The sequence below is a fragment of the Girardinichthys multiradiatus genome, chromosome 11, assembly GCF_021462225.1.
Source record: "Girardinichthys multiradiatus isolate DD_20200921_A chromosome 11, DD_fGirMul_XY1, whole genome shotgun sequence".
Lineage (NCBI taxonomy): Eukaryota > Metazoa > Chordata > Actinopteri > Cyprinodontiformes > Goodeidae > Girardinichthys > Girardinichthys multiradiatus.
In genome coordinates, this window is record NC_061804.1 from 3854190 (window position 1) to 3874611 (window position 20422).

General features: G+C 41.7%; 22 non-coding genes across 22 annotated transcripts; all 22 read right to left on the reverse strand.

Annotated features, from left to right (window-relative positions):
* Nucleotides 1-423: 423 nt before the first annotated feature.
* On the reverse strand, nucleotides 424-496 carry trnar-acg. Its single transcript has one exon. It is a non-coding gene; the product is annotated as a tRNA-Arg (tRNA).
* A 120-nt stretch (nucleotides 497-616) lies between these two features.
* Nucleotides 617-689, reverse strand: trnam-cau. Its single transcript has one exon. It is a non-coding gene; the product is annotated as a tRNA-Met (tRNA).
* Nucleotides 690-1937: 1248 nt separating this feature from the next.
* Nucleotides 1938-2010, reverse strand: trnar-acg. The gene has a single exon. It is a non-coding gene; the product is annotated as a tRNA-Arg (tRNA).
* Nucleotides 2011-2130: 120 nt separating this feature from the next.
* On the reverse strand, nucleotides 2131-2203 carry trnam-cau. Its single transcript has one exon. It is a non-coding gene; the product is annotated as a tRNA-Met (tRNA).
* Nucleotides 2204-3452: 1249 nt separating this feature from the next.
* On the reverse strand, nucleotides 3453-3525 carry trnar-acg. Its single transcript has one exon. It is a non-coding gene; the product is annotated as a tRNA-Arg (tRNA).
* Nucleotides 3526-3645: 120 nt separating this feature from the next.
* Nucleotides 3646-3718, reverse strand: trnam-cau. Its single transcript has one exon. It is a non-coding gene; the product is annotated as a tRNA-Met (tRNA).
* A 1657-nt stretch (nucleotides 3719-5375) lies between these two features.
* Nucleotides 5376-5448, reverse strand: trnar-acg. The gene has a single exon. It is a non-coding gene; the product is annotated as a tRNA-Arg (tRNA).
* Nucleotides 5449-5567: 119 nt separating this feature from the next.
* On the reverse strand, nucleotides 5568-5640 carry trnam-cau. Its single transcript has one exon. It is a non-coding gene; the product is annotated as a tRNA-Met (tRNA).
* A 1657-nt stretch (nucleotides 5641-7297) lies between these two features.
* trnar-acg lies at nucleotides 7298-7370 on the reverse strand. The gene has a single exon. It is a non-coding gene; the product is annotated as a tRNA-Arg (tRNA).
* Nucleotides 7371-7489: 119 nt separating this feature from the next.
* trnam-cau lies at nucleotides 7490-7562 on the reverse strand. Its single transcript has one exon. It is a non-coding gene; the product is annotated as a tRNA-Met (tRNA).
* Nucleotides 7563-9219: 1657 nt separating this feature from the next.
* On the reverse strand, nucleotides 9220-9292 carry trnac-aca. Its single transcript has one exon. It is a non-coding gene; the product is annotated as a tRNA-Cys (tRNA).
* Nucleotides 9293-9411: 119 nt separating this feature from the next.
* Nucleotides 9412-9484, reverse strand: trnam-cau. Its single transcript has one exon. It is a non-coding gene; the product is annotated as a tRNA-Met (tRNA).
* Nucleotides 9485-11141: 1657 nt separating this feature from the next.
* trnar-acg lies at nucleotides 11142-11214 on the reverse strand. The gene has a single exon. It is a non-coding gene; the product is annotated as a tRNA-Arg (tRNA).
* Nucleotides 11215-11333: 119 nt separating this feature from the next.
* On the reverse strand, nucleotides 11334-11406 carry trnam-cau. The gene has a single exon. It is a non-coding gene; the product is annotated as a tRNA-Met (tRNA).
* A 1657-nt stretch (nucleotides 11407-13063) lies between these two features.
* trnar-acg lies at nucleotides 13064-13136 on the reverse strand. Its single transcript has one exon. It is a non-coding gene; the product is annotated as a tRNA-Arg (tRNA).
* Nucleotides 13137-13255: 119 nt separating this feature from the next.
* On the reverse strand, nucleotides 13256-13328 carry trnam-cau. Its single transcript has one exon. It is a non-coding gene; the product is annotated as a tRNA-Met (tRNA).
* A 1657-nt stretch (nucleotides 13329-14985) lies between these two features.
* trnar-acg lies at nucleotides 14986-15058 on the reverse strand. The gene has a single exon. It is a non-coding gene; the product is annotated as a tRNA-Arg (tRNA).
* Nucleotides 15059-15177: 119 nt separating this feature from the next.
* On the reverse strand, nucleotides 15178-15250 carry trnam-cau. Its single transcript has one exon. It is a non-coding gene; the product is annotated as a tRNA-Met (tRNA).
* A 1656-nt stretch (nucleotides 15251-16906) lies between these two features.
* trnar-acg lies at nucleotides 16907-16979 on the reverse strand. Its single transcript has one exon. It is a non-coding gene; the product is annotated as a tRNA-Arg (tRNA).
* Nucleotides 16980-17098: 119 nt separating this feature from the next.
* trnam-cau lies at nucleotides 17099-17171 on the reverse strand. The gene has a single exon. It is a non-coding gene; the product is annotated as a tRNA-Met (tRNA).
* A 1657-nt stretch (nucleotides 17172-18828) lies between these two features.
* On the reverse strand, nucleotides 18829-18901 carry trnar-acg. The gene has a single exon. It is a non-coding gene; the product is annotated as a tRNA-Arg (tRNA).
* Nucleotides 18902-19020: 119 nt separating this feature from the next.
* On the reverse strand, nucleotides 19021-19093 carry trnam-cau. The gene has a single exon. It is a non-coding gene; the product is annotated as a tRNA-Met (tRNA).
* Nucleotides 19094-20422: the final 1329 nt, after the last annotated feature.

Consider the following 20422-nt stretch of genomic DNA (forward strand, 5'->3'; position numbering starts at 1 on the left):
GGTTTAAATCTCAAATTCTCCCTTGTTAGGATCTTACCTTGTTTGATGTTTTTGAAACTGACTTGGAAGAAGAGCCCAGACTGTACTGTAGATGCGGCCTAGAGCATATCTAAAGCCACCTGATCTGTTTTAATGTAGGTTTTGCAGTCGTCAGTACAAACTCTGCTTTTCTCCTCAAGAGTGCCATTTCTTCTTGATGGACAACACAGTGTTGATCTGGACATTTGTCATTTCTGGGTCATGCCATGTACATCTGAGTAGGCTGTTTAATTTCATTCAAGTACACGTTTAAACTATCCTGGCTTCATAATATTGTAGAAGGGACAAGGTTCTTCTCCCTTCTTTACTCAGGAATAAAGTCCTTATGTCAAGGAGAACACTGTTTCCAGGAGTTAGGATTTAGATTCAGGGTGAAAATAAGCTCGAGCTAGCCAGGAGTCAAACCTAGATTCTTCTGATCCGTAGTCAGACGCGTTATCCATTGCGCCACTAGCCCTTGCAATGTCAGTTATGTCATGGTCACTGTGTCAGATCTTGACTAATGTGGTGCCGCAGCGCATAAGGACGTGCAAGTTGCCAACTAAAAGGAGTGGGGGAAAAAAAAGATCAAAACCGATGCCCCGTGTGAGGCCCGAATTCACGACCTTCAGAATATGAGACTGACGCGCTGCCTACTGCGCCAACGAGGCTCGGGAGCACCCTCGGGATGGTTCCATGCGTGATACAAAACCACCATATAGGGTTTTGACCATCTTTGTTGTAGCTATGGTTGCGCTCATGTCATCACATGACTGGCGAGGCCACAACTTCCTGAATACACAGTCTTAAGACTTCAACAGATGGGTATTTCTTTATTTCTCAAGTTATACATTTTTTGCTAATCCTACTTTGTCATCCAAATTTGTGGAATGTCAGAGCAATTGCAGAGTTTAGTCAGAAATCTACCCGCACCTCCAGGAAAACCAAAACTCTTGCAACGGCCTGATTTTCACAGGACCTTGAGATGTTTAATTACTCTAGGACATAGACGATTGATTTTACCAGCACTTTGTGCTTTAAATCTCAAAACCTCCCATGTAAGTATCTTACTTCATTCAATGTTGGTATAACTGTGATGCAAAAAGACATTTTGCAAGGAAATAAATGTCCATAAAGCTCAATTAGCATGGTAATATTTGTATTCTGGTTGTACCTAGTAAACCAGGTGACGGTAATGACAAACCATGAGTCTTTCTGAAACTATGAACAGCGTTGAGGCACAGTTTGCATTTAAGAATGACATGTGTAGAGTGAAGGAGAATTCTGCCATGCAAGGGAGCCATTAGAAAATTTTTCAACGTAACACACAGGACTTCTAATATTCTAATATCATTTCTACGTTGAGCCTCATGATTATATGCTATGGTTGATACACTGAACTTTAAGAGTTGTTGATGTCAAGTGTGAGCAATTGATCTACCCATTCAGAAGATGGAGCACCTGGGTATTTGCCACTTGTTAGTCGTTGGCCCACCTGACCCATATTTATAGTGTTTTGGTCGCAGATATTTAGGGTGTGAATGCCTGTGAAACTGACTTGGAAGGAGAGCTTAGACAGTACTGTAGATGCTACCTAGAGCATATCTAAAGCCACCTGGTCCGTTTTAATGTAGGTTTTGCAGTCGTCAGTACAAACTCTGCTTTTCTCCTCAAGAGTGCCATTTCTTCTTGATGGACAACACAGTGTTGATCTGGACATTTGTCATTTCTGGGTCATGCCATGTACATCTGAGTAGGCTGTTTAATTTCATTCAAGTACAAATTTAAACTATCCTGGCTTCATAATATTGTAGATGGGACAAGGTTCTTCTCCCTTCTTTACTCAGGAATAAAGTCCTTATGTCAAGGAGAACACTGTTTCCAGGAGTTAGGATTTAGATTCAGGGTGAAAATAAGCTCGAGCTAGCCAGGAGTCGAACCTAGATTCTTCTGATCCGTAGTCAGACGCGTTATCCATTGCGCCACTAGCCCTTGCAATGTCAGTTATGTCATGGTCACTGTGTCAGATCTTGACTAATGTGGTGCCGCAGCGCATAAGGCCGTGCAAGTTGCCAACTAAAAGGAGTGGGGGAAAAAAAAGATCAAAACCGATGCCCCATGTGAGGCTCGAACTTACGACCTTCAGATTATGAGACTGACGCGCTGCCTACTGCGCCAACGAGGCTCGGGAGCACCCTCGGGATGGTTCCATGTGTGATACAAAACCACCATATAGGGTTTTGACCATTTTTGTTATAGCTATGGTTGCGCTCATGTCATCACATGACTGGCGAGTCCACCACTTCCTGAATACACAGTCTTAAGACTTCAACAGATGGGTATTTCTTTATTTCTCAAGTTATACATTTTTTGCTAATCCTAATTTGTCATCCAAATTTGTGGAATGTCAGAGCAATTGCAGAGTTTAGTCAGAAATCTACCCGCACCTCCAGAAAAACCAAAACTCTTGCAACGGCCTGATTTTCACAGGACCTTGAGATGTTTAATTACTCTAGGACATGGACGATTGATTTTACCAGCACTTTGTGCTTTAAATCTCAAAACCTCCCATGTAAGTATCTTACTTCATTCAATGTTGGTATAACTGTGATACAAAAAGACATTTTGCAAGGAAATAAATGTCCATAAAGCTCAATTAGCATGGTAATATTTGTATTCTGGTTGTACCTAGTAAACCAGGTGACGGTAATGACAAACCATGAGTCTTTCTGAAACTATGAACAGCGTTGAGGCACAGTTTGCATTTAAGAATGACATGTGTAGAGTGAAGGTGAATTCTGCCATGCAAGGGAGCCATTAGAAAATTTTTCAACGTAACACACCAGGACTTCTAATATTCTAATATCATTTCTACGTTGAGCCTCATGATTATATGCTATGGTTGATACACTGAACTTTAAGAGTTGTTGATGTCAAGTGTGAGCAATTGATCTACCCATTCAGAAGATGGAGCACCTGGGTATTTGCCACTTGTTAGTCGTTGGCCCACCTGACCCATATTTATAGTGTTTTGGTCACAGATATTTAGGGTGTGAATGGCTGTGAAACTGACTTGGAAGGAGAGCTTAGACAGTACTGTAGATGCTACCTAGAGCATATCTAAAGCCACCTGATCTGTTTTAATGTAGGTTTTGCAGTCGTCAGTACAAACTCTGCTTTTCTCCTCAAGAGTGCCATTTCTTCTTGATGGACAACACAGTGTTGATCTGGACATTTGTCATTTCTGGGTCATGCCATGTACATCTGAGTAGGCTGTTTAATTTCATTCAAGTACACATTTAAACTATCCTGGCTTCATAATATTGTAGAAGGGACAAGGTTCTTCTCCCTTCTTTACTCAGGAATAAAGTCCTTATGTCAAGGAGAACACTGTTTCCAGGAGTTAGGATTTAGATTCAGGGTGAAAATAAGCTCGAGCTAGCCAGGAGTCGAACCTAGATTCTTCTGATCCGTAGTCAGACGCGTTATCCATTGCGCCACTAGCCCTTGCAATGTCAGTTTTGTCATGGTCACTGTGTCAGATCTTGACTAATGTGGTGCCGCAGCGCATAAGGACGTGCAAGTTGCCAACTAAAAGGAGTGGGGGAAAAAAAAGATCAAAACCGATGCCCCGTGTGAGGCTCGAACTCACGACCTTCAGATTATGAGACTGACGCGCTGCCTACTGCGCCAACGAGGCTCGGGAGCACCCTCGGGATGGTTCCATGCGTGATACAAAACCACCATATAGGGTTTTGACCATTTTTGTTATAGCTATGGTTGCGCTCATGTCATCACATGACTGGCGAGTCCACCACTTCCTGAATACACAGTCTTAAGACTTCAACAGATGGGTATTTCTTTATTTCTCAAGTTATACATTTTTTGCTAATCCTACTTTGTCATCCAAATTTGTGGAATGTCAGAGCAATTGCAGAGTTTAGTCAGAAATCTACCCGCACCTCCAGGAAAACCAAAACTCTTGCAACGGCCTGATTTTCACAGGACCTTGAGATGTTTAATTACTCTAGGACATGGACGATTGATTTTACCAGCACTTTGTGCTTTAAATCTCAAAACCTCCCATGTAAGTATCTTACATCATTCAATGTTGGTATAACTGTGATACAAAAAGACATTTTGCAAGGAAATAAATGTCCATAAAGCTCAATTAGCATGGTAATATTTGTATTCTGGTTGTACCTAGTAAACCAGGTGACAGTAATGACAAACCATGAGTCTTTCTGAAACTATGAACAGCGTTGAGGCACAGTTTGCATTTAAGAATGACATGTGTAGAGTGAAGGTGAATTCTGCCATGCAAGGGAGCCATTAGAACATTTTTCAACGTAACACACCAGGACTTCTAATATTCTAATATCATTTCTACGTTGAGCCTCATGATTATATGCTATGGTATATACACTGAACTTTAAGAGTTGTTTATGTCAAGTGTGAGCAATTGATCTACCCATTCAGAAGATGGAGCACCTGGGTATTTGCCACTTGTTAGTCGTTGGCCCACCTGACCCATATTTATAGTGTTTTGGTCGCAGATATTTAGGGTGTGAATGCCTGTGAAACTGACTTGGAAGGAGAGCTTAGACAGTACTGTAGATGCTACCTAGAGCATATCTAAAGCCACCTGGTCCGTTTTAATGTAGGTTTTTGCAGTTGTCAGTACAAACTCTGCTTTTCTTGTTTTCTCCTCAAGAGTGCCATTTCTTCTTGATGGACAACAGAGTGTTGATCTGGACAGCTGTCCTTTCTGGGTCATGCCATGTACATCTGGTCTTTGTGCTTTATGCCAATGTAGAAATGTCTCCACTGTCAAGGAAACCTAAAATGCTTGCAACAGCCTGATATTTCACAGGACTTTAAGATGTTCAACAACTCCTAAGACAGCAAAAGTTGCTTTTACCAGCACTTTGTGGTTTAAATCTCAAATTCTCCCTTGTAAGGATCTTACCTTGTTTGATGTTTGTGAAACTGACTTGGAAGAAGAGCCCAGACTGTACTGTAGATGCGGCCTAGAGCATATCTAAAAGCCACCTGATCTGTTTTAATGTAGGTTTTTGCAGTTGTCAGTACAAACTCTGCTTTTCTCCTCAAGAGTGCCATTTCTTCTTGATGGACAACACAGTGTTGATCTGGACAGCTGTCCTTTCTGGGTCATGCCATGTACATCTGAGTAGGCTGTTTAATTTCATTCAAGTACACGTTTAAACTATCCTGGCTTCATAATATTGTAGAAGGGACAAGGTTCTTCTCCCTTCTTTACTCAGGAATAAAGTCCTTATGTCAAGGAGAACACTGTTTCCAGGAGTTAGGATTTAGATTCAGGGTGAAAATAAGCTCGAGCTAGCCAGGAGTCGAACCTAGATTCTTCTGATCCGTAGTCAGACGCGTTATCCATTGCGCCACTAGCCCTTGCAATGTCAGTTATGTCATGGTCACTGTGTCAGATCTTGACTAATGTGGTGCTGCAGCGCATAAGGACGTGCAAGTTGCCAACTAAAAGGAGTGGGGGAAAAAAAGATCAAAACCGATGCCCCGTGTGAGGCCCGAACTCACGACCTTCAGATTATGAGACAGACGCGCTGCCTACTGCGCCAACGAGGCTCGGGAGCACCCTCGGGATGGTTCCATGTGTGATACAAAACCACCATATAGGGTTTTGACCATTTTTGTTATAGCTATGGTTGCGCTCATGTCATCACATGACTGGCGAGTCCACCACTTCCTGAATACACAGTCTTAAGACTTCAACAGATGGGTATTTCTTTATTTCTCAAGTTATACATTTTTTGCTAATCCTACTTTGTCATCCAAATTTGTGGAATGTCAGAGCAATTGCAGAGTTTAGTCAGAAATCTACCCGCACCTCCAGGAAAACCAAAACTCTTGCAACGGCCTGATTTTCACAGGACCTTGAGATGTTTAATTACTCTAGGACATGGACGATTGATTTTACCAGCACTTTGTGCATTAAATCTCAAAACCTCCCATGTAAGTATCTCACTTCATTCAATGTTGGTATAACTGTGATGCAAAAAGACATTTTGCAAGGAAATAAATGTCCATAAAGCTCAATTAGCATGGTAATATTTGTATTCTGGTTGTACCTAGTAAACCAGGTGACGGTAATGACAAACCATGAGTCTTTCTGAAACTATGAACAGCGTTGAGGCACAGTTTGCATTTAAGAATGACATGTGTAGAGTGAAGGTGAATTCTGCCATGCAAGGGAGCCATTAGAAAATTTTTCAACGTAACACACCAGGACTTCTAATATTCTAATATCATTTCTACGTTGAGCCTCATGATTATATGCTATGGTTGATACACTGAACTTTAAGTGTTGTTGATGTCAAGTGTGAGCAATTGATCTACCCATTCAGAAGATGGAGCACCTGGGTATTTGCCACTTGTTAGTCGTTGGCCCACCTGACCCATATTTATAGTGTTTTGGTCGCAGATATTTAGGGTGTGAATGGCTGTGAAACTGACTTGGAAGGAGAGCTTAGACAGTACTGTAGATGCTACCTAGAGCATATCTAAAGCCACCTGGTCCGTTTTAATGTAGGTTTTTGCAGTTGTCAGTACAAACTCTGCTTTTCTCGTTTTCTCCTCAAGAGTGCCATTTCTTCTTGATGGACAACAGAGTGTTGATCTGGACAGCTGTCCTTTCTGGGTCATGCCATGTACATCTGGTCTTTGTGCTTTATGCCAATGTAGAAATGTCTCCACTGTCAAGGAAACCTAAAATGCTTGCAACAGCCTGATATTTCACAGGACTTTAAGATGGTCAACAACTTCTAAGACAGCAAAAGTTGCTTTTACCAGCACTCTGTGGTTAAAATCTCAAATTCTCCCTTGTAAGGATCTTACCTTGTTTGATGTTTGTGAAACTGACTTGGAAGAAGAGCCCAGACTGTACTGTAGATGCGGCCTAGAGCATATATAAAAGCCACCTGATCTGTTTTAATGTAGGTTTTTGCAGTTGTCAGTACAAACTCTGCTTTTCTCCTCAAGAGTGCCATTTATTCTTGATGGACAACACAGTGTTGATCTGGACAGCTGTCCTTTCTGGGTCATGCCATGTACATCTGAGTAGGCTGTTTAATTACATTCAAGTACATGTTTAAACTATCCTGGCTTCATAATATTGTAGAAGGGACAAGGTTCTTCTCCCTTCTTTACTCAGGAATAAAGTCCTTATGTCAAGGAGAACACCGTTTCCAGGAGTTAGGATTTAGATTCAGGGTGAAAATAAGCTCGAGCTAGCCAGGAGTCGAACCTAGATTCTTCTGATCCGTAGTCAGACGCGTTATCCATTGTGCCACTAGCCCTTGCAATGTCAGTTATGTCATGGTCACTGTGTCAGATCTTGACTAATGTGGTGCTGCAGCGCATAAGGACGTGCAAGTTGCCAACTAAAAGGAGTGGGGGAAAAAAAGATCAAAACCGATGCCCCGTGTGAGGCCCGAACTCACGACCTTCAGATTATGAGACTGACGCGCTGCCTACTGCGCCAAAGAGGCTCGGGAGCACCCTCGGGATGTTTCCATGCGTGATACAAAACCACCATATAGGGTTTTGACCATTTTTGTTGTAGCTATGGTTGCGCTCATGTCATCACATGACTGGCGAGTCCACCACTTCCTGAATACACAGTCTTAAGACTTCAACAGATGGGTATTTCTTTATTTCTCAAGTTATACATTTTTTGCTAATCCTACTTTGTCATCCAAATTTGTGGAATGTCAGAGCAATTGCAGAGTTTAGTCAGAAATCTACCCGCACCTCCAGGAAAACCAAAACTCTTGCAACGGCCTGATTTTCACAGGACCTTGAGATGTTTAATTACTCTAGGACATGGACGATTGATTTTACCAGCACTTTTTGCTTTAAATCTCAAAACCTACCATGTAAGTATCTTACTTCATTCAATGTTGGTATAACTGTGATGCAAAAAGACATTTTGCAAGGAAATAAATGTCCATAAAGCTCAATTAGCATGGTAATATTTGTATTCTGGTTGTACCTAGTAAACCAGGTGACGGTAATGACAAACCATGAGTCTTTCTGAAACTATGAACAGCGTTTAGGCACAGTTTGCATTTAAGAATGACATGTGTAGAGTGAAGGTGAATTCTGCCATGCAAGGGAGCCATTAGAACATTTTTCAACGTAACACACCAGGGCTTCTAATATTCTAATATCATTTCTACATTGAGCCTCATGATTATATGCTATGGTTGATACACTGAACTTTAAGTGTTGTTGATGTCAAGTGTGAGCAATTGATCTATCCATTCAGAAGATGGAGCACCTGGGTATTTGCCACTTGTTAGTCGTTGGCCCACCTGACCCATATTTATAGTGTTTTGGTCGCAGATATTTAGGGTGTGAATGGCTGTGAAACTGACTTGGAAGGAGAGCTTAGACAGTACTGTAGATGCTACCTAGAGCATATCTAAAGCCACCTGGTCCGTTTTAATGTAGGTTTTTGCAGTTGTCAGTACAAACTCTGCTTTTCTTGTTTTCTCCTCAAGAGTGCCATTTCTTCTTGATGGACAACAGAGTGTTGATCTGGACAGCTGTCCTTTCTGGGTCATGCCATGTACATCTGGTCTTTGTGCTTTATGCCAAGGTAGAAATGTCTCCACTGTCAAGGAAACCTAAAATGCTTGCAACAGCCTGATATTTCACAGGACTTTAAGATGTTCAACAACTCCTAAGACAGCAAAAGTTGCTTTTACCAGCACTTTGTGGTTTAAATCTCAAATTCTCCCTTGTTAGGATCTTACCTTGTTTGATGTTTTTGAAACTGACTTGGAAGAAGAGCCCAGACTGTACTGTAGATGCGGCCTAGAGCATATCTAAAAGCCACCTGATCTGTTTTAATGTAGGTTTTTGCAGTTGTCAGTACAAACTCTGCTTTTCTCCTCAAGAGTGCCATTTCTTCTTGATGGACAACACAGTGTTGATCTGGACAGCTGTCCTTTCTGGGTCATGCCATGTACATCTGAGTAGGCTGTTTAATTTCATTCAAGTACATGTTTAAACTATCCTGGCTTCATAATATTGTAGAAGGGACAAGGTTCTTCTCCCTTCTTTACTCAGGAATAAAGTCCTTATGTCAAGGAGAACACCGTTTCCAGGAGTTAGGATTTAGATTCAGGGTGAAAATAAGCTCGAGCTAGCCAGGAGTCGAACCTAGATTCTTCTGATCTGTAGTCAGACGCGTTATCCATTGCGCCACTAGCCCTTGCAATGTCAGTTATGTCATGGTCACTGTGTCAGATCTTGACTAATGTGGTGCTGCAGCGCATAAGGACGTGCAAGTTGCCAACTAAAAGGAGTGGGGGAAAAAAAGATCAAAACCGATGCCCCGTGTGAGGCCCGAACTCACGACCTTCAGATTATGAGACTGACGTGCTGCCTACTGCGCCAACGAGGCTCGGGAGCACCCTCGGGATGGTTCCATGTGTGATACAAAACCACCATATAGGGTTTTGACCATTTTTGTTATAGCTATGGTTGCGCTCATGTCATCACATGACTGGCGAGTCCACCACTTCCTGAATACACAGTCTTAAGACTTCAACAGATGGGTATTTCTTTATTTCTCAAGTTATACATTTTTTGCTAATCCTACTTTGTCATCCAAATTTGTGGAATGTCAGAGCAATTGCAGAGTTTAGTCAGAAATCTACCCGCACCTCCAGGAAAACCAAAACTCTTGCAACGGCCTGATTTTCACAGGACCTTGATATGTTTAATTACTCTAGGACATGGACGATTGATTTTACCAGCACTTTGTGCATTAAATCTCAAAACCTCCCATGTAAGTATCTCACTTCATTCAATGTTGGTATAACTGTGATGCAAAAAGACATTTTGCAAGGAAATAAATGTCCATAAAGCTCAATTAGCATGGTAATATTTGTATTCTGGTTGTACCTAGTAAACCAGGTGACGGTAATGACAAACCATGAGTCTTTCTGAAACTATGAACAGCGTTGAGGCACAGTTTGCATTTAAGAATGACATGTGTAGAGTGAAGGTGAATTCTGCCATGCAAGGGAGCCATTAGAACATTTTTCAACGTAACACACCAGGGCTTCTAATATTCTAATATCATTTCTACATTGAGCCTCATGATTATATGCTATGGTTGATACACTGAACTTTAAGTGTTGTTAATGTCAAGTGTGAGCAATTGATCTATCCATTCAGAAGATGGAGCACCTGGGTATTTGCCACTTGTTAGTCGTTGGCCCACCTGACCCATATTTATAGTGTTTTGGTCGCAGATATTTAGGGTGTGAATGGCTGTGAAACTGACTTGGAAGGAGAGCTTAGACAGTACTGTAGATGCTACCTAGAGCATATCTAAAGCCACCTGGTCCGTTTTAATGTAGGTTTTTGCAGTTGTCAGTACAAACTCTGCTTTTCTCGTTTTCTCCTCAAGAGTGCCATTTCTTCTTGATGGACAACAGAGTGTTGATCTGGACAGCTGTCCTTTCTGGGTCATGCCATGTACATCTGGTCTTTGTGCTTTATGCCAATGTAGAAATGTCTCCACTGTCAAGGAAACCTAAAATGCTTGCAACAGCCTGATATTTCACAGGACTTTAAGATGGTCAACAACTTCTAAGACAGCAAAAGTTGCTTTTACCAGCACTCTGTGGTTTAAATCTCAAATTCTCCCTTGTAAGGATCTTACCTTGTTTGATGTTTGTGAAACTGACTTGGAAGAAGAGCCCAGACTGTACTGTAGATGCGGCCTAGAGCATATCTAAAAGCCACCTGATCTGTTTTAATGTAGGTTTTTGCAGTTGTCAGTACAAACTCTGCTTTTCTCCTCAAGAGTGCCATTTATTCTTGATGGACAACACAGTGTTGATCTGGACAGCTGTCCTTTCTGGGTCATGCCATGTACATCTGAGTAGGCTGTTTAATTACATTCAAGTACATGTTTAAACTATCCTGGCTTCATAATATTGTAGAAGGGACAAGGTTCTTCTCCCTTCTTTACTCAGGAATAAAGTCCTTATGTCAAGGAGAACACCGTTTCCAGGAGTTAGGATTTAGATTCAGGGTGAAAATAAGCTCGAGCTAGCCAGGAGTCGAACCTAGATTCTTCTGATCCGTAGTCAGACGCGTTATCCATTGTGCCACTAGCCCTTGCAATGTCAGTTATGTCATGGTCACTGTGTCAGATCTTGACTAATGTGGTGCTGCAGCGCATAAGGACGTGCAAGTTGCCAACTAAAAGGAGTGGGGGAAAAAAAGATCAAAACCGATGCCCCGTGTGAGGCCCGAACTCACGACCTTCAGATTATGAGACTGACGCGCTGCCTACTGCGCCAAAGAGGCTCGGGAGCACCCTCGGGATGTTTCCATGCGTGATACAAAACCACCATATAGGGTTTTGACCATTTTTGTTGTAGCTATGGTTGCGCTCATGTCATCACATGACTGGCGAGTCCACCACTTCCTGAATACACAGTCTTAAGACTTCAACAGATGGGTATTTCTTTATTTCTCAAGTTATACATTTTTTGCTAATCCTACTTTGTCATCCAAATTTGTGGAATGTCAGAGCAATTGCAGAGTTTAGTCAGAAATCTACCCGCACCTCCAGGAAAACCAAAACTCTTGCAACGGCCTGATTTTCACAGGACCTTGAGATGTTTAATTACTCTAGGACATGGACGATTGATTTTACCAGCACTTTTTGCTTTAAATCTCAAAACCTACCATGTAAGTATCTTACTTCATTCAATGTTGGTATAACTGTGATGCAAAAAGACATTTTGCAAGGAAATAAATGTCCATAAAGCTCAATTAGCATGGTAATATTTGTATTCTGGTTGTACCTAGTAAACCAGGTGACGGTAATGACAAACCATGAGTCTTTCTGAAACTATGAACAGCGTTTAGGCACAGTTTGCATTTAAGAATGACATGTGTAGAGTGAAGGTGAATTCTGCCATGCAAGGGAGCCATTAGAACATTTTTCAACGTAACACACCAGGGCTTCTAATATTCTAATATCATTTCTACATTGAGCCTCATGATTATATGCTATGGTTGATACACTGAACTTTAAGTGTTGTTGATGTCAAGTGTGAGCAATTGATCTATCCATTCAGAAGATGGAGCACCTGGGTATTTGCCACTTGTTAGTCGTTGGCCCACCTGACCCATATTTATAGTGTTTTGGTCGCAGATATTTAGGGTGTGAATGGCTGTGAAACTGACTTGGAAGGAGAGCTTAGACAGTACTGTAGATGCTACCTAGAGCATATCTAAAGCCACCTGGTCCGTTTTAATGTAGGTTTTTGCAGTTGTCAGTACAAACTCTGCTTTTCTCGTTTTCTCCTCAAGAGTGCCATTTCTTCTTGATGGACAACAGAGTGTTGATCTGGACAGCTGTCCTTTCTGGGTCATGCCATGTACATCTGGTCTTTGTGCTTTATGCCAATGTAGAAATGTCTCCACTGTCAAGGAAACCTAAAATGCTTGCAACAGCCTGATATTTCACAGGACTTTAAGATGGTCAACAACTTCTAAGACAGCAAAAGTTGCTTTTACCAGCACTCTGTGGTTAAAATCTCAAATTCTCCCTTGTAAGGATCTTACCTTGTTTGATGTTTGTGAAACTGACTTGGAAGAAGAGCCCAGACTGTACTGTAGATGCGGCCTAGAGCATATCTAAAAGCCACCTGATCTGTTTTAATGTAGGTTTTTGCAGTTGTCAGTACAAACTCTGCTTTTCTCCTCAAGAGTGCCATTTATTCTTGATGGACAACACAGTGTTGATCTGGACAGCTGTCCTTTCTGGGTCATGCCATGTACATCTGAGTAGGCTGTTTAATTTCATTCAAGTACATGTTTAAACTATCCTGGCTTCATAATATTGTAGAAGGGACAAGGTTCTTCTCCCTTCTTTACTCAGGAATAAAGTCCTTATGTCAAGGAGAACACCGTTTCCAGGAGTTAGGATTTAGATTCAGGGTGAAAATAAGCTCGAGCTAGCCAGGAGTCGAACCTAGATTCTTCTGATCCGTAGTCAGACGCGTTATCCATTGCGCCACTAGCCCTTGCAATGTCAGTTATGTCATGGTCACTGTGTCAGATCTTGACTAATGTGGTGCTGCAGCGCATAAGGACGTGCAAGTTGCCAACTAAAAGGAGTGGGGGAAAAAAAGATCAAAACCGATGCCCCGTGTGAGGCCCGAACTCACGACCTTCAGATTATGAGACTGACGCGCTGCCTACTGCGCCAAAGAGGCTCGGGAGCACCCTCGGGATGTTTCCATGCGTGATACAAAACCACCATATAGGGTTTTGACCATTTTTGTTGTAGCTATGGTTGCGCTCATGTCATCACATGACTGGCGAGTCCACCACTTCCTGAATACACAGTCTTAAGACTTCAACAGATGGGTATTTCTTTATTTCTCAAGTTATACATTTTTTGCTAATCCTACTTTGTCATCCAAATTTGTGGAATGTCAGAGCAATTGCAGAGTTTAGTCAGAAATCTACCCGCACCTCCAGGAAAACCAAAACTCTTGCAACGGCCTGATTTTCACAGGACCTTGAGATGTTTAATTACTCTAGGACATGGACGATTGATTTTACCAGCACTTTTTGCTTTAAATCTCAAAACCTACCATGTAAGTATCTTACTTCATTCAATGTTGGTATAACTGTGATGCAAAAAGACATTTTGCAAGGAAATAAATGTCCATAAAGCTCAATTAGCATGGTAATATTTGTATTCTGGTTGTACCTAGTAAACCAGGTGACGGTAATGACAAACCATGAGTCTTTCTGAAACTATGAACAGCGTTTAGGCACAGTTTGCATTTAAGAATGACATGTGTAGAGTGAAGGTGAATTCTGCCATGCAAGGGAGCCATTAGAACATTTTTCAACGTAACACACCAGGACTTCTAATATTCTAATATCATTTCTACGTTGAGCCTCCTGATTATATGCTATGGTTGATACACTGAACTTTAAGAGTTGTTGATGTCAAGTGTGAGCAATTGATCTACCCATTCAGAAGATGGAGCACCTGGGTATTTGCCACTTGTTAGTCGTTGGCCCACCTGACCCATATTTATAGTGTTTTGGTCGCAGATATTTAGGGTGTGAATGGCTGTGAAACTGACTTGGAAGGAGAGCTTAGACAGTACTGTAGATGCTACCTAGAGCATATCTAAAGCCACCTGGTCCGTTTTAATGTAGGTTTTTGCAGTTGTCAGTACAAACTCTGCTTTTCTTGTTTTCTCCTCAAGAGTGCCATTTCTTCTTGATGGACAACAGAGTGTTGATCTGGACAGCTGTCCTTTCTGGGTCATGCCATGTACATCTGGTCTTTGTGCTTTATGCCAAGGTAGAAATGTCTCCACTGTCAAGGAAACCTAAAATGCTTGCAACAGCCTGATATTTCACAGGACTTTAAGATGTTCAACAACTCCTAAGACAGCAAAAGTTGCTTTTACCAGCACTTTGTGGTTTAAATCTCAAATTCTCCCTTGTAAGGATCTTACCTTGTTTGATGTTTGTGAAACTGACTTGGAAGAAGAGCCCAGACTGTACTGTAGATGCGGCCTAGAGCATATCTAAAAGCCACCTGATCTGTTTTAATGTAGGTTTTTGCAGTTGTCAGTACAAACTCTGCTTTTCTCCTCAAGAGTGCCATTTATTCTTGATGGACAACACAGTGTTGATCTGGACAGCTGTCCTTTCTGGGTCATGCCATGTACATCTGAGTAGGCTGTTTAATTTCATTCAAGTACATGTTTAAACTATCCTGGCTTCATAATATTGTAGAAGGGACAAGGTTCTTCTCCCTTCTTTACTCAGGAATAAAGTCCTTATGTCAAGGAGAACACCGTTTCCAGGAGTTAGGATTTAGATTCAGGGTGAAAATAAGCTCGAGCTAGCCAGGAGTCGAACCTAGATTCTTCTGATCCGTAGTCAGACGCGTTATCCATTGCGCCACTAGCCCTTGCAATGTCAGTTATGTCATGGTCACTGTGTCAGATCTTGACTAATGTGGTGCTGCAGCGCATAAGGACGTGCAAGTTGCCAACTAAAAGGAGTGGGGGAAAAAAAGATCAAAACCGATGCCCCGTGTGAGGCCCGAACTCACGACCTTCAGATTATGAGACTGACGCGCTGCCTACTGCGCCAAAGAGGCTCGGGAGCACCCTCGGGATGTTTCCATGCGTGATACAAAACCACCATATAGGGTTTTGACCATTTTTGTTGTAGCTATGGTTGCGCTCATGTCATCACATGACTGGCGAGTCCACCACTTCCTGAATACACAGTCTTAAGACTTCAACAGATGGGTATTTCTTTATTTCTCAAGTTATACATTTTTTGCTAATCCTACTTTGTCATCCAAATTTGTGGAATGTCAGAGCAATTGCAGAGTTTAGTCAGAAATCTACCCGCACCTCCAGGAAAACCAAAACTCTTGCAACGGCCTGATTTTCACAGGACCTTGAGATGTTTAATTACTCTAGGACATGGACGATTGATTTTACCAGCACTTTTGCTTTAAATCTCAAAACCTACCATGTAAGTATCTTACTTCATTCAATGTTGGTATAACTGTGATGCAAAAAGACATTTTGCAAGGAAATAAATGTCCATAAAGCTCAATTAGCATGGTAATATTTGTATTCTGGTTGTACCTAGTAAACCAGGTGACGGTAATGACAAACCATGAGTCTTTCTGAAACTATGAACAGCGTTTAGGCACAGTTTGCATTTAAGAATGACATGTGTAGAGTGAAGGTGAATTCTGCCATGCAAGGGAGCCATTAGAACATTTTTCAACGTAACACACCAGGGCTTCTAATATTCTAATATCATTTCTACATTGAGCCTCATGATTATATGCTATGGTTGATACACTGAACTTTAAGTGTTGTTGATGTCAAGTGTGAGCAATTGATCTATCCATTCAGAAGATGGAGCACCTGGGTATTTGCCACTTGTTAGTCGTTGGCCCACCTGACCCATATTTATAGTGTTTTGGTCGCAGATATTTAGGGTGTGAATGGCTGTGAAACTGACTTGGAAGGAGAGCTTAGACAGTACTGTAGATGCTACCTAGAGCATATCTAAAGCCACCTGGTCCGTTTTAATGTAGGTTTTTGCAGTTGTCAGTACAAACTCTGCTTTTCTCGTTTTCTCCTCAAGAGTGCCATTTCTTCTTGATGGACAACAGAGTGTTGATCTGGACAGCTGTCCTTTCTGGGTCATGCCATGTACATCTGGTCTTTGTGCTTTATGCCAATGTAGAAATGTCTCCACTGTCAAGGAAACCTAAAATGCTTGCAACAGCCTGATATTTCACAGGACTTTAAGATGGTCAACAACTTCTAAGACAGCAAAAGTTGCTTTTACCAGCACTCTGTGGTTAAAATCTCAAATTCTCCCTTGTAAGGATCTTACCTTGTTTGATGTTTGTGAAACTGACTTGGAAGAAGAGCCCAGACTGTACTGTAGATGCGGCCTAGAGCATATCTAAAAGCCACCTGATCTGTTTTAATGTAGGTTTTTGCAGTTGTCAGTACAAACTCTGCTTTTCTCCTCAAGAGTGCCATTTATTCTTGATGGACAACACAGTGTTGATCTGGACAGCTGTCCTTTCTGGGTCATGCCATGTACATCTGAGTAGGCTGTTTAATTTCATTCAAGTACATGTTTAAACTATCCTGGCTTCATAATATTGTAGAAGGGACAAGGTTCTTCTCCCTTCTTTACTCAGGAATAAAGTCCTTATGTCAAGGAGAACACCGTTTCCAGGAGTTAGGATTTAGATTCAGGGTGAAAATAAGCTCGAGCTAGCCAGGAGTCGAACCTAGATTCTTCTGATCCGTAGTCAGACGCGTTATCCATTGCGCCACTAGCCCTTGCAATGTCAGTTATGTCATGGTCACTGTGTCAGATCTTGACTAATGTGGTGCTGCAGCGCATAAGGACGTGCAAGTTGCCAACTAAAAGGAGTGGGGGAAAAAAAGATCAAAACCGATGCCCCGTGTGAGGCCCGAACTCACGACCTTCAGATTATGAGACTGACGCGCTGCCTACTGCGCCAAAGAGGCTCGGGAGCACCCTCGGGATGTTTCCATGCGTGATACAAAACCACCATATAGGGTTTTGACCATTTTTGTTGTAGCTATGGTTGCGCTCATGTCATCACATGACTGGCGAGTCCACCACTTCCTGAATACACAGTCTTAAGACTTCAACAGATGGGTATTTCTTTATTTCTCAAGTTATACATTTTTTGCTAATCCTACTTTGTCATCCAAATTTGTGGAATGTCAGAGCAATTGCAGAGTTTAGTCAGAAATCTACCCGCACCTCCAGGAAAACCAAAACTCTTGCAACGGCCTGATTTTCACAGGACCTTGAGATGTTTAATTACTCTAGGACATGGACGATTGATTTTACCAGCACTTTTTGCTTTAAATCTCAAAACCTACCATGTAAGTATCTTACTTCATTCAATGTTGGTATAACTGTGATGCAAAAAGACATTTTGCAAGGAAATAAATGTCCATAAAGCTCAATTAGCATGGTAATATTTGTATTCTGGTTGTACCTAGTAAACCAGGTGACGGTAATGACAAACCATGAGTCTTTCTGAAACTATGAACAGCGTTTAGGCACAGTTTGCATTTAAGAATGACATGTGTAGAGTGAAGGTGAATTCTGCCATGCAAGGGAGCCATTAGAACATTTTTCAACGTAACACACCAGGGCTTCTAATATTCTAATATCATTTCTACATTGAGCCTCATGATTATATGCTATGGTTGATACACTGAACTTTAAGAGTTGTTGATGTCAAGTGTGAGCAATTGATCTATCCATTCAGAAGATGGAGCACCTGGGTATTTGCCACTTGTTAGTCGTTGGCCCACCTGACCCATATTTATAGTGTTTTGGTCGCAGATATTTAGGGTGTGAATGGCTGTGAAACTGACTTGGAAGGAGAGCTTAGACAGTACTGTAGATGCTACCTAGAGCATATCTAAAGCCACATGGTCCGTTTTAATGTAGGTTTTTGCAGTTGTCAGTACAAACTCTGCTTTTCTTGTTTTCTCCTCAAGAGTGCCATTTCTTCTTGATGGACAACAGAGTGTTGATCTGGACAGCTGTCCTTTCTGGGTCAGGCCATGTACATCTGGTCTTTGTGCTTTATGCCAATGTAGAAATGTCTCCACTGTCAAGGAAACCTAAAATGCTTGCAACAGCCTGATATTTCACAGGACTTTAAGATGGTCAACAACTCCTAAGACAGCAACAGTTGCTTTTACCAGCACTTTGTGGTTTAAATCTCAAATTCTCCCTTGTAAGGATCTTACCTTGTTTGATGTTTGTGAAACTGACTTGGAAGTAAAGCCCAGACTGTACTGTAGATGCGGCCTAGAGCATATCTAAAAGCCACCTGATCTGTTTTAATGTAGGTTTTTGCAGTTGTCAGTACAAACTCTGCTTTTCTCCTCAAGAGTGCCATTTATTCTTGATGGACAACACAGTGTTGATCTGGACAGCTGTCCTTTCTGGGTCATGCCATGTACATCTGAGTAGGCTGTTTAATTTCATTCAAGTACATGTTTAAACTATCCTGGCTTCATAATATTGTAGAAGGGACAAGGTTCTTCTCCCTTCTTTACTCAGGAATAAAGTCCTTATGTCAAGGAGAACACCGTTTCCAGGAGTTAGGATTTAGATTCAGGGTGAAAATAAGCTCGAGCTAGCCAGGAGTCGAACCTAGATTCTTCTGATCCGTAGTCAGACGCGTTATCCATTGCGCCACTAGCCCTTGCAATGTCAGTTATGTCATGGTCACTGTGTCAGATCTTGACTAATGTGGTGCTGCAGCGCATAAGGACGTGCAAGTTGCCAACTAAAAGGAGTGGGGGAAAAAAAGATCAAAACCGATGCCCCGTGTGAGGCCCGAACTCACGACCTTCAGATTATGAGACTGACGCGCTGCCTACTGCGCCAAAGAGGCTCGGGAGCACCCTCGGGATGTTTCCATGCGTGATACAAAACCACCATATAGGGTTTTGACCATTTTTGTTGTAGCTATGGTTGCGCTCATGTCATCACATGACTGGCGAGTCCACCACTTCCTGAATACACAGTCTTAAGACTTCAACAGATGGGTATTTCTTTATTTCTCAAGTTATACATTTTTTGCTAATCCTACTTTGTCATCCAAATTTGTGGAATGTCAGAGCAATTGCAGAGTTTAGTCAGAAATCTACCCGCACCTCCAGGAAAACCAAAACTCTTGCAACGGCCTGATTTTCACAGGACCTTGAGATGTTTAATTACTCTAGGACATGGACGACTGATTTTACCAGCACTTTTTGCTTTAAATCTCAAAACCTACCATGTAAGTATCTTACTTCATTCAATGTTGGTATAACTGTGATGCAAAAAGACATTTTGCAAGGAAATAAATGTCCATAAAGCTCAATTAGCATGGTAATATTTGTATTCTGGTTGTACCTAGTAAACCAGGTGACGGTAATGACAAACCATGAGTCTTTCTGAAACTATGAACAGCGTTTAGGCACAGTTTGCATTTAAGAATGACATGTGTAGAGTGAAGGTGAATTCTGCCATGCAAGGGAGCCATTAGAACATTTTTCAACGTAACACACCAGGGCTTCTAATATTCTAATATCATTTCTACATTGAGCCTCATGATTATATGCTATGGTTGATACACTGAACTTTAAGAGTTGTTGATGTCAAGTGTGAGCAATTGATCTACCCATTCAGAAGATGGAGCACCTGGGTATTTGCCACTTGTTAGTCGTTGGCCCACCTGACCCATATTTATAGTGTTTTGGTCGCAGATATTTAGGGTGTGAATGGCTGTGAAACTGACTTGGAAGGAGAGCTTAGACAGTACTGTAGATGCTACCTAGAGCATATCTAAAGCCACATGGTCCGTTTTAATGTAGGTTTTTGCAGTTGTCAGTACAAACTCTGCTTTTCTTGTTTTCTCCTCAAGAGTGCCATTTCTTCTTGATGGACAACAGAGTGTTGATCTGGACAGCTGTCCTTTCTGGGTCAGGCCATGTACATCTGGTCTTTGTGCTTTATGCCAATGTAGAAATGTCTCCACTGTCAAGGAAACCTAAAATGCTTGCAACAGCCTGATATTTCACAGGACTTTAAGATGGTCAACAACTCCTAAGACAGCAACAGTTGCTTTTACCAGCACTTTGTGGTTTAAATCTCAAATTCTCCCTTGTAAGGATCTTACCTTGTTTGATGTTTGTGAAACTGACTTGGAAGAAGAGCCCAGACTGTACTGTAGATGCGG